Below are 12,302 nucleotides of genomic sequence, written 5' to 3' on the forward strand. Positions count from 1 at the left end.
TAACTTAACACTTGCTATGGAGTAGGAATTTCTGTTTCCTCACTGTTTTTCCAGTTTGTTCATCTCGTGAATCTCTCACACTGTTACCATCTTGTGATTCTATTATATATTTTAAATCAGTATATGTGTATCAGTCTTCTAAATCAGAGTTTGGATTCCACTAGAATCGTCATGACAAACAACTTTTAAAAAAACATGAGGGTATTTAATAGTCTTTTTTTAAATGAGGGTATTAAATAAATTTTCCCTAAATTGTAAAACCAGTAAGTTTGACAATAATATATATCATTTCGGTTTCAACAGTTTTGTTTATGTTTTGGTTTTCTTTCTTCAAAGTTTTTGAACCTGATGCGTCACGTCAACTATGGAGATTTTTTATGTTGCATTCCGATTTATAGCTGAGATGTTGGGTGTGGGAGAAATACAAAGATTACGGCGTCAGATGGCGCTGACAGCAACGGTATTCAAGAAATGCAACTATGTTTTCCAATCATTGCAAGTAAGAAAGGTATATTAAATTAGCTATGTTCATTACTATGTTAATTTGTTACTTCCGAGCTACGTGAATAGGTAATTTTAATTTAAATATCATAATAGTATAACTGAATGATCATTATATAGCCCTAAACCGTTCATGTTATTTCATGGATGTGATCTGATACTGACTTTTCTAAAAAATGGTTAAAAATAACTGATGAAAGAAACTGAGCACGCGTGACATGACACTGTATTTGTATTATGACTGTGGCTTTAAACCGCTGACCTTGACCCTTAAGTGGGCTCTCTGCATGTTTAATAGACCACTCCAAGCGAGTGTGTTATGTCGTTGTGAAACACCTAACTTAATAGCTTTTCAGACTGATCTTAAGAGACAGACACGTGCACCTACTTATGTACAATATGTGGTAACTTCCTCTTCCGGTACAGCCAGAATATGATAAATTAAGGCGATTTAGATCACTCAACGATCTAATTTTTTTCAACTGGTTACGATGACAACTTCACTCACTTTTGAAACGAGACGTCTTGACAGAAAGAAATAACATTTCTGGAAACTGTAAATCAACATTTATATTTTAAGAAGCATCACGAATGTGGGTAGTGAGGTACTTAATAACGAATGTGGGTAGTGAGGTACTTCATAACGAATGTGGGTAGTGAGGTACTTAATAACGAATGTGGGTAATGAGGTACTATAACGAATGAATGGTACTTCATAACGAATGTGGGTAGTGAGGTACTTCATCATTATAACGAATGTGGGTAGTGAGGTACTTCACGAATGTGGGTAATGAGGTACTTCATAACGAATGTGGGTAGTGAGGTACTTCATAACGAATGTGGGTAGTGAGGTACTTCATAACGAATGTGGGTAATGAGGTACTTCATAACGAATGTGGGTAGTGAGGTACTTCATAACGAATGTGGGTAGTGAGGTACTTCATAACGAATGTGGGTAGTGAGGTACTTCATAATTCCCATGATGTCTCATGAAGATCCTTATTTCAAACAAAACATCATGATAACAAGCTCAACATGTTTATAAAGAAACTCTAGTTAAAACATGACTTATTGTTCTCATATTTACCACGAGCGATGTGTCTGAAAACGTAAGATTAAAAACGAGGTTCATCAAATGAACCTCAAGACAGTGTAATGAAACTGGTAGTGTCTTCCTTCAATCTGATGACTTCAGTCTAATCGTTCCGTACACTTATCCAGAAGACCCATAGAATTACTTTGATGTAATTACGCAAGACACTTCAAGATATAAAATAATGTGAAGGGGTGGGTTGGGGACTCAGCCACATCTCTGTGCCCCAGTGAATTCTACTGAAATGTATATAACATTAGATACTTATAGATAAAGAACTAGCGTAGAAGACACTGTACAGCAATAGATGAGGCAATTCAAATTCACCTAACCAAAATACGTGAATAAAAGAACGATTCAGCGATACATAATTAATCCAACTGAGGTCACACAAACACAGGCAACACAAATACAGGTGCGTCTTCCTTTACTTCATAAGGTGTTAAACTTCAACAGTGACACAAGATGCCACATTTTGTTAGTGGCACAAGATGCAGTTTAACCTACAGTTGTTACAGACAAGCAGTGACACAAGAAGTTATTCATCAATAGTGACACAAGAAGTTATATTATCAATAACATTGTTTTATAATATTGTGTTTTATCGTGCGACGTCATAGTCGCTGGTGTAAAACGCTCACGCCAGCTATGGTGAACTAGAGTATTTTTACATTTGATATCTGTTTTCATAAATGGTCAGTAACCAACCGTAATAACTTATATGTCACATACGTAAACATTTTGTCACTGCCCATATGATGTCTTTCCCTTTTTTTCTTTTAATACAAGGCTGAGTACGAAGACACTTGCAGCAGTAGCTTCCACCTGGTGTTGGCATGCTGAACTACGTCTGTACACAAGTACGGATGCATCTACATGTGTGTGTGTGTCTGAACTGATCATGGAACCTCTTAAGATATACCCTAAATACTTGATTGTAGTGTAACAGATTAAATATTTCAATACGTTTGTTTCGGTTTTTAATATATGTGTGAATAAGTTATGGAAAGACGACTAACCGATAAAAGGAATTCTCTTAGTTAAGCCATCTAATATATTGATTTTAATTAAGTTTACCTACGAGACAAATGATTCACTGCGATATTAATCTAATTAAGACGATCTAACCGACGTTGGGGTGCGTGGGTGTGTGTGACGTATATCCTACAGACTGGTCGCCACGCGAGCCCCTAGCGACAATAAACAGTTTCGGTGAAACTGTGTCACCGCTACTAGCCTTTTCCCGACACTGAGGAAAACAGAGATTTCTGGTCGATAAATTGTGAATATAAATAAAACACGTTCTGTAGCCAGGAATCTTATGATACACGTCTTGTGTATTGCTTGCCTTTTTATGATTTTACGTCCTCTGGTTTGATCTAGCGGCGGATTGTTGATGAAGGGAGGTAATCCGTGAAACAAAACAAAAACAAAGACGAAAGGAGACTGCGTTTCGAACTTTCAAAACTATTATGAGAAAACAAGAAATACGTACCAAACCTATAACAGTATATCTTAGAAAGGAGAAATGTATCCAATCTTTGTTTTTTGAATTTCGCGCAAAGCTACTCGAGGGCTAGCCGTCCCTAATTTAGCAGTACAAGACTAGAGGGAAGGCAGCTAGTCATCACCATCCACCGCCAACTCTTGGGCTACTCTTTTACCAACGAATAGTGGGATTGACCGTCACATTATAACGCCCCCACGGCTGAAAGGGCGAGCATGTTTGGTGTGACGGGGATTCGAACTCGCGACCCTCAGATTACGAGTCGAACACCTTAACACACCTAGTCATGTCGGGCCTCATCCAGTCTTTAAAAGTATTAGAATAAAATAAGCAATTCGTATCGAACCGTAAAATGTTAAAACAGTAGAAGAGAGACCTCTAGTGGCACAGCGGTATGTCTGTGGACTTACAACGCTAAAATCCGGGTTTCGATACCTGTGGTGGTCATAGCACAGATAACCCTTTGTGTGGCTTTGAGCTTAATTCTAAAAAATAACAAAAACGACAATAGGACAACATGTTTATAATAATAAAAATATATCACGAGAAAACGAGAATTCGTGTCGAATTTTCAAAATACATTAGTAATAGACGAGAACGTATTTCATACTTTCACAAATTTCGCCAAGAAATTACCAGACTTCATTATCTTACACACATTGACCTTGTGGTCAAATAGTGCAATTGATACTATCAACCCACGTGGTGCGGAATCTTCCTCCAATGTTCACGTATGGCCATCTGAGATTTGTATAATAAGATATACAATATTACCACAAAAGCATATTACTTCAAGCATACTCACGTGTTTCTAACAAGCAAATATTTGCGTCGTGTGTACCCATATGTTTTTAACAGGAATATATCTGTTTCAGTTAAATCCCTCTCATGTTTTTAACCAGAACATAACCGAAACTGGAGCTTATCTGTTTCACTTATACCCAAACGTTTTTAACAGAAACACATCTTCAAGTATACCCACGATAATTTAACAGGAACATATCTTCAAGTATACCCACGAGAATTTAACAGCAACATATCAATTTCGAGTACACACAGGTGTTTTTGATAAGAACATTGCTGTTTCAAGTATACCCGCATGTTTTTAAATCTACGTTACACATCAAATCTGGAAGTTCTCATCCGGGGAGTTGATAGTTTGGCATACATTATGCTTTAGACTTGATAGATAAATTAGAAAACAGCCGCTGAAGCCAGAGATGGTAGATATAGATGAAGAAGTCAAATTCGCATTTCTTTCGATTGTGTCTGTTTGTTTGTTTATTTTGGAATTTCGTACAAAGCTACTCGAGGGCTATCTGTGCTAGCCGTCCCTAATTTAGCAGTGTAAGACTAGAGGGAAGGCAGCTAGTCATCACCACCCACCGCCAACTCTTGGGCTACTCTTTTACCAACGAAAAGTGGGGTCGACCGTCACATTATAACGCCCCCACGGCTGGGAGGGCGAGCATGTTTTGGCGCGAACCAGTGACCCTCAGATTACGAAGCGCACGCCTTAACGCGCTAGGCCATGCCAGGCCCGATTGTGTCTGTAGACAGAACCTAGTTTAACTATTAAACCGCAGCCTTTACTCCTTCATTGGAATTGTTTGTTTGTTTCAGAACTTCGCATAATGCTACGCAAGAGTTATCTGATTTTTGAGCTGACAAGCCACAAGAAAGGCAACTAGCAAACCAATAGCAACAACTGCCAGCTTTCGGCTTACTCTTACTTGACTGTTACTCTTATAACACCCATGGCCACAAGCAGCTTATTTAATTCAGGATTAACAGTACAGATGATGACAACTATTGAACAGTCGGTGTCCCCCTATCAGCTACACGTGTTCGCTTTATAAGCTCATGACGAAATACAACAGTTATTCTTTATGGTGGTGAATAATGAAGTCGCGGAAGAATCGCCATCGATCGGAAACGTAAGAAGGCTGCTGACTCAGAGCGGAATGATAAAGGGTTGTACACAAATAATGGACAACTGATGGTTCAGTTAAACCAGGTGCAACGTTTTCCGTTGGTCGGTTTTTGACTGCTCCCGAGCTATAGAGCAGTATTAGTACATTTTAGGAAGTGTGCGTGTGTGCGTCCAGATGAAAAATCTGACAAAGTCCGAAGAACTTTGTAAATCATTAACTGCAGAACTTTCATAGTTTTTTTTTTTCACTTTTTTAAGGTTTAGTATTTGCTGAACACAATTTCATTGATAAAATCCATGAAACTGTGGGAAAAAAACAAATATTTTTAAGCCTAACAAAATTGTCACAAAAATAATTTATTTTAGGTTGTTGTTTTTAGAATTTTATAAAAATTAGTTAAATCTTGGAAAAAAATCAACAAGTATATATTTTTTGGGGAAACGTTTCTTTCATAAATCGTTGATTTCAGAATCGTGTTTTTTTATAAATAGTGCCAGCTTGTAATTAGATCTGTAACCCGGATGACATTATTACCCGTCAATAACTTATGTTCTTTTCATTTAACTATCGACCTTCTGGTATTTATCGCTCAAGTTCTTTGTTTCTGCCACTCCATCTGTTCCATTTTGTGATTAGTTTGTAACTATTAGCTTTTGGTCACCCCCCCCCCCTACTCTCCCAAGTTAGGCCAGCAGTGAGTTACGGGTTTTCAACACTAAAATATGGGGTATAATTCTCCGTGGTTGACAAATAACTCACTATGTAGCTCCGCGCTGAAACCTAACAAACCAATTGTTTTCTTGTCTTTAATTATCTTTTTTTGTGATGCATGCTTGTTTCTGCTTCCTGATTTTTCATCTGAATTTCTGTCCATCTTTTTTAATCCGTCTCTTATTTTTATATCTATTTGCAGTTAAAGATGTTTGCTCATCCTATTACAGAGGTCCTGGTGCAAGGGGCCTGTGTACCGAATGCAAAATGAGAAAACCATTATAAATATCATACTAAAACACCGAAAATTCCCAAGCCTGAGTCTTCTGAGTATTTAGTCGACGCCTCTGTCTTGATGTAAAGTATAACAACAGATAAAACATCTCACTTCGTGATTCTTTCCAACCAAACCTTCGTAGCTCAGACACATCTTCTGTTGTTAAAAACGTTAACGTGATTTTTATGATAAATTTTAGGCCTACTGACCCTCATAAGTTATTGGCAACAGCTAAGCCTATTAAGTATTATGGGTGTAACCTAGAAACCAATATCCGTGTAAATTGAAAAAAAAAAAAAGTGAGATATGGGGGTAGAGCGAAGAGATAAAATTAGGATGAATGTTACAGTAGAACTATATCCTATCTACTTAGATTTTATGCGCATTAAAACATAGTTCAGAGTACATCTGCAATATATATATACATATATGTGTGTGTGTATGTGTACACTACAAATGCAATGATAAAATAATCACGTGCTTGAATTCAAGGTCAAGTTTCCTACACATACAACTGTTCTCCAATCTGCTAAAGTTCAGGGTCACTAGATCTGAAATCAAGGTTAAGGATTGAAAACTGATGCTATTGAGAAACATATATATAATTATAGAAATATTTTCATCAGGAGAAGAGCTGGTGTTAGGTTTAATAATTTTGTCTTTATGATAGCTTACTCTTTTGTGTATGTGTGTGTGATAGGAGGTTCAGGTCTCAATAAAAACCCAGTCTTTTAACCATAAATAATACAGCTTAGAAGCACGTGAACTAATGTTCTGTTGTTTGGGATTTTGAAGAAGTTTTTTTAATTAATTTATTTTCATTTAGTTAATTAAAGCATCTTGTCGTAATCGAACGTCAGTAATGTCCATATTGCTATTCATAAAGGAATAATTATTGAGGGGAGACGGAACATGGAAAGCAACATGAGGAGCACGAATCTACTGTTATTGATATTAATCACCAGAGGTCTCTGTCTAAGCAGTGTGGTCATACTTATGTCAACAACGGCCGGAATCTTAGGGATGATGTGATAAACAGTTGAACAAAGTTGTCCAATATTTACCAAGGTTACATGGTGTAGGGTGTCTTCTGCCAAAGTTGTCCAATATTTACCAAGAATATATGCTATAGGGGGCCTTCTACCAAAGTTGTCCAATATTTACCAAGAATATATGCTATAGGGTGCCTTCTGCCAAAGTTGTCCAATATTTACCAAGAATATATGCTATAGGGTGCCTTCTGCCAAAGTTGTCCAATATTTACCAAGAATATATGCTATAGGGTGCCTTCTGCCAAAGTTGTCCAGTATTTACCAAGGATACGTGCTGTAGGGTGCCTTCTGCCAAAGTTGTCCAGTATTTACCAAGGATACGTGCTGTAGGGTGCCTTCTGCCAAAGTTGTCCAGTATTTACCAAGGATACATGGTGTAGGTTGTCTTCTGTCTAAGTTGTCCAGTATTTACCAAGGATACGTGCTGTAGGGTGTCTTCTGTCAAAGTTGTTTAGTATTTATCAAGGATACGTGCTGTAGGGTGTCTTCTGTCAAAGCTGTTCAGTATTTACTAAGGATACGTGCTATAGGGTGTCTTCTGTCCAAGTTATCAAGTATTTACCAAGGATACGTGCTGTAGGGTGCCTTCTGCCAAAGTTGTCCAGTATTTACCAAGGATACGTGCTGTAGGGTGCCTTCTGCCAAAGTTGTCCAGTATTTACCAAGGATACGTGCTGTAGGGTGCCTTCTGCCAAAGTTGTCCAGTATTTACCAAGGATACATGGTGTAGGGTGCCTTCTGTCATGTACATTAGCACGGTAGTTGTTCCATGACACCCAGCTGGTTTAGGTTTCCCCACAGTCAAAAATAAAGTGGACAGTCTAACATTGTGAAGCCATGTTGAATACTGCACAGTCTTGTTGACGAAATTCAATGAGTACGGATCCGAGTTACTAATGATCTGATTGGTGTATCCCGCAGACAGGCTTGGACAGGGCGCTCGACTCTTAATCTGAGGGTCGTGGGCTCGAATCCCCGTCAGTCAGTCTTGTCCGTCCTCTCAGTCGTGGTACGTTATAATATTCGGTCAATCCCATTATTCGTTGATAAAAGTGTAGCCCAAAAGTTGGCGGTGGGTGGTGATGACTAGCTGCCTTCCCTGCTAAATTAGGGGCGGTTAGCGTCGAAAGCCTTCATGTAGCTTTGCGCGAAATTTAAAAAAACAAAACAAGGTATACTCCCACCCTCCAAAATTATTACCCTGTGGTGAACGTTATTCATATAAAGGACGTTAAAACAACAGTAAGTGTTATATGTACCGCGTTATATACTTAAAAGCTATGTTCAGTTACAAAGTTCTAATTTATTGGAGCCAAATTACTCGAAATCGTTCATAATTAAAAAGAGATAAATCACTACAGTCGTATATATGTACATAGTATATAACAGTGTTGCCAAACCACTCGTGTTGTTTAAATATAATATTCTGTAAAAGAATGTGGAAATATCCACGTTATTACTTTTAAGTTATCTGTCCGTACGTTGCTTACCGCAAGTATCGAAAAATGATGTTTAGTGTTATAAATCCTCAGAGTTACTACCGAGAGGAGGATTTACTTCCTGATGAGAGAAACGTATCAGGGACAACAAAAACTACGTAAACGATCAGATCAAACGTGTACTTACAGTGAGTGTCTCGAACGTTGAATCACCTTTCCTTCCGGAGACTTATACGCGTTGAAATGTTCTTCTAAAGTAATTACTGTATTCCCTTTGTCTCGTTTTTATTGAAGAACTGGGAGTTAATTCCTTAACACTAATAACTGTAGTAACTTGATTACGAGGGTTCTGATGAGTTTCGTTGACTGTATCAAACCGTTCCCTTATCACGTGCTTGTCAGTTTGTTCTCGTCTCGTGATTGAAGTGAAACATTGCCTCGAGCTCGAGTTGCGCATGCGCTCTCTTTCTCAGAGGATTTTCCCTTCTCACAGAAACATGACAATGTATTTGCCTATGACTCAGCAAGTTGCGAGTGGGGATGGGTTACTATGGCAACTATCATACGCATTGGAAAAATGTATGAAGTATCGGTGATAATACGAGACACGAACATGATTTAAGCGCTCTCGTGGTTTAAAAAACAAATCATTCTTTAATATATCAATAATATCAACTAGAAGTATCTGATTATCACTAACTGGTTAGATCAGACACCCTCAAAATTATGTCACTTCATTGTACACTGTATATATTTAGAGACACAAAATAAAATTGTTATGAATCATGCCCCGGTAAATATCGAAAACACATGACAAAAATATTAAACACTCGCTAAATATTGTCGTATTAGAGAAAAGGTCTCTTAAATAACCAAATCAAAGATTCATGTTAACAACTCTTTAAGTTATATGGTAACTATTCTGGAAATCTTCCATTGCGCTTGCAATTTAGAAAGAAATTGATTTTAGAACTACGTAAATGTATCACAATCATATCTCATTCGTTCATACGTTGAGTGCTTGTCGCCCACTCTGTAGCAACGTTTGTTCATCGTGGCATTAAAACGAACAATGCACGCGCCATGAAACGGATTACGCTCACTGGTGGTTACACGTGTAACTAGAAACTGGTTACGGTTGTGGTGGACGGGTGTGTGCTACATATGTTTTTTTTAAATTACTAACAAGCATATGTGGTACGTTGTAAAAATTGCTGCAGCTAATATCTTCCCACAATTGGCTGTGAGATAATTTTGAGGACTTACAATAATGCCGTGTTGGGCCTAGCACAGAGAGCCCATTGTTCAGCTTTGTGCTTAAAAAACAAACAAAATATCTAGCTAATGCATTAGAAAATTCAATAATTTTACAACAAAATAACAAAAAATGTTTTTTTTTTTTTTTTCCACACAAGTTTATTTTTGATTGCTTTAATTGCAATGGGGAATTGTAGCGTGTCCAGACTGTGAATCCAAGGGTTGCTTGTTAGCGAGTCCTGTGCACCCCACACTTTTTGACCGTGGGTACGCTATAAGAGTGAAGATCAAATGCAACTATTCGGTCAGTGAAGAGTAGCCGAAGAGTTGGTGGCGAGTATTTTTAACTGCCTTCCCTCTAGTATACCAGCAGTAAATCAGGGATGGCTATAGGTATATAGTTTTTTTGTGTGTGTGGATTTTCGCGACAATTCTCAAATAACACAGCAACAATCTTCACTACTTATGAATAAACCTCGTTAACGTACCACTAGACCACGTTGTAGGTCCGAAAAAAATACTTGAACGCTTATTCGTGGTAGTGTGTACAATGCGCCCTCAGTGAATGCCGACTTGTAGGGTTTGTTTGTTTTGGAATTTCGCACAAAGCTACACGAGAGCTATCTGTGCTAGCCGTCCCTAATTTAGCAGTGTAAGACTAGAGGGAAGGCAGCTAGTCATCACCACCCACCGCCAACTCTTGGGCTACTCTTTTACCAACGAATAGTGGGATTGACCGTCACATTATAACGCCCTCACGGCTGGGAGGGCGAGCATGTTTAGCGCGACGCGGGCTCGAACCCGCGACCCTCGGATTATGAGTCGCACGCCTTACGCGCTTGGCCATGCCGGGCCGACTTGTAAGGTGAAGATGATAAGTTATGACCAATTTAACTAATGTGTAATGATATGTGTTTATGGTCTTAATGTGCAATGCCTATTTTAAAAAAAATTATAATATATTATTACATTATATTGTAAGTCATTGGGTATATACATACATATTTAGGTGGAGTGCATAACTTATATCTCGCATTGGGCGCTATCAACGCCCTTCTACTGAAACCAGTTGTTTCTGACTTTACGGTAAATACCTTTATCTTTCATTCGTCTTTGGTACAGTTTAAAATTACATACGAAACACTTTAAAGCCTGTTTCTCTCAATTAATTTCACACACACACTCGCTCACTCAAGATTCTAGAGGCATCCAGTATTTAGAATTTATTTGGAAGAACGTTCGAGGCTTCTCTCACATTCACTGGTTTCATTTTTCTGGAATAACAGGAGAAAAATATTTTGCACAAGTGAATGTTAAGGAGTTGTGCAATTTTAAACGGTGAGTACAGTTGTGCAATTTTAAACGGTGAGTATCGGGATAACCTCAGGATTTACTACAAGCTTTCTCTGAAAACTGGTGCATTATCATGCTCTGAATATATCGACACAAACATCAGCGAGGACTTATATCAGTTGTGTAGTGTGAAATTGTGTAGCACCGTCCGAGTTTGTCAGCTGTGAGTTAAGACCTCACCGGGTAGTTTCCAGTTTATAGTCCATTAGTCATTTTAAATTCAAAAATGAAACTAATTATTTGAGACTCTTTATACTATTAAAGCTAAACTGAATACACATAAACTAATTATTTGAGACTATACTATTAAAGCTAAACTGAATACACATTAACAGCGAGAGAAAACACGCAGCTCAACTTTCTATAAGTTAAGCACAAAGACCAACAAAACAACTGTGTACTAAATACAAGTCACTAATATTAAAGTTTGAGATTGTATATCTTATTTATTTAATATATCTAACTGCACTATAATACCACCAGTCTTGTTTTTCAGCACCTTTCATACATTCTATACTGTCAACATAAATAGATAATAAATGATAATAAATGATATAATATTTGTATATTATGTAAACAATACGCCTTCAATATGTGTATGTTTTAAAAGCGTAATGCAATTGCAATATGTATTTCGTTAAGTGTTTTACTTTATATTTTGCGCAAAGCTACACAAGGGCTGCCTGAACTAGCTGTCCATAATTTAGCAGTGAAAAACTAGAGGGGAGGTAGCTAGTCACCACCACCCATCATCAACATTTGGGCTACCATTTTACTAACGAACAGTGGAACTAACCGTAACATTATAACGTATAAGGGGCGAGCGTGTTTGTTGGAACGAGGATTCGAACCTGCGACCCTCAAAGAACCAGTCAAGCGCCCTAACCACTTATTCATGCCTGGCTTTTTGTGCTTTACTAGCCACGTGACGTATGAGAAGAACATTTTAAAATGTTAACTCTCTAACACCTGCTTCTGACCACAGCGGTCGCACGGTGTCTGAAGCCAGATCCTGAAGGAGAGTGACATAATGTGTGTGTGTGTTCTGGACGATGTGATGGACTTCTGCCATAGATAGAGGAAGGGGTCACAAATAGCCAGAATATTTTCTGATACTTTAAAAGTTTTGTGATGAATATACTTAACTCTGGGAGTTAATTAACTGAGTTATTTTTATG

At 37.9% G+C, this 12,302-nt stretch overlaps 1 protein-coding gene and 1 long non-coding RNA gene across 10 annotated transcripts in view; one reads left to right on the plus strand and one right to left on the minus strand.

Annotated features, from left to right (window-relative positions):
• The window catches only part of LOC143226805 (uncharacterized), a 76,498-nt gene extending 67,561 nt beyond the window's left edge, over positions 1-8,937 (minus strand). Inside the window, exon 1 of the mRNA XM_076458240.1 lies at positions 8,702-8,937. The gene's annotated coding sequence lies outside the window, so the exon portion shown is untranslated. The remainder of the gene's footprint in view (positions 1-8,701) is intronic.
• The window catches only part of LOC143226806 (uncharacterized), a 95,826-nt gene that overhangs the window by 31,729 nt on the left and 51,795 nt on the right, over positions 1-12,302 (plus strand). For 4 of the 9 annotated variants that reach the window (XR_013014746.1, XR_013014750.1, XR_013014752.1 and 1 more), the window contains exon 2: positions 337-508. This is a non-coding gene — a long non-coding RNA (uncharacterized LOC143226806). Of the gene's footprint in view, positions 1-336; positions 509-2,383; positions 2,558-5,948; positions 7,305-12,302 lie in introns of those variants that run through there. The other 5 variants (XR_013014745.1, XR_013014744.1, XR_013014749.1 and 2 more) reach the window with 5 other exon arrangements.

This window comes from Tachypleus tridentatus, chromosome 9 (genome assembly GCF_004210375.1).
Source record: "Tachypleus tridentatus isolate NWPU-2018 chromosome 9, ASM421037v1, whole genome shotgun sequence".
Lineage (NCBI taxonomy): Eukaryota > Metazoa > Arthropoda > Merostomata > Xiphosura > Limulidae > Tachypleus > Tachypleus tridentatus.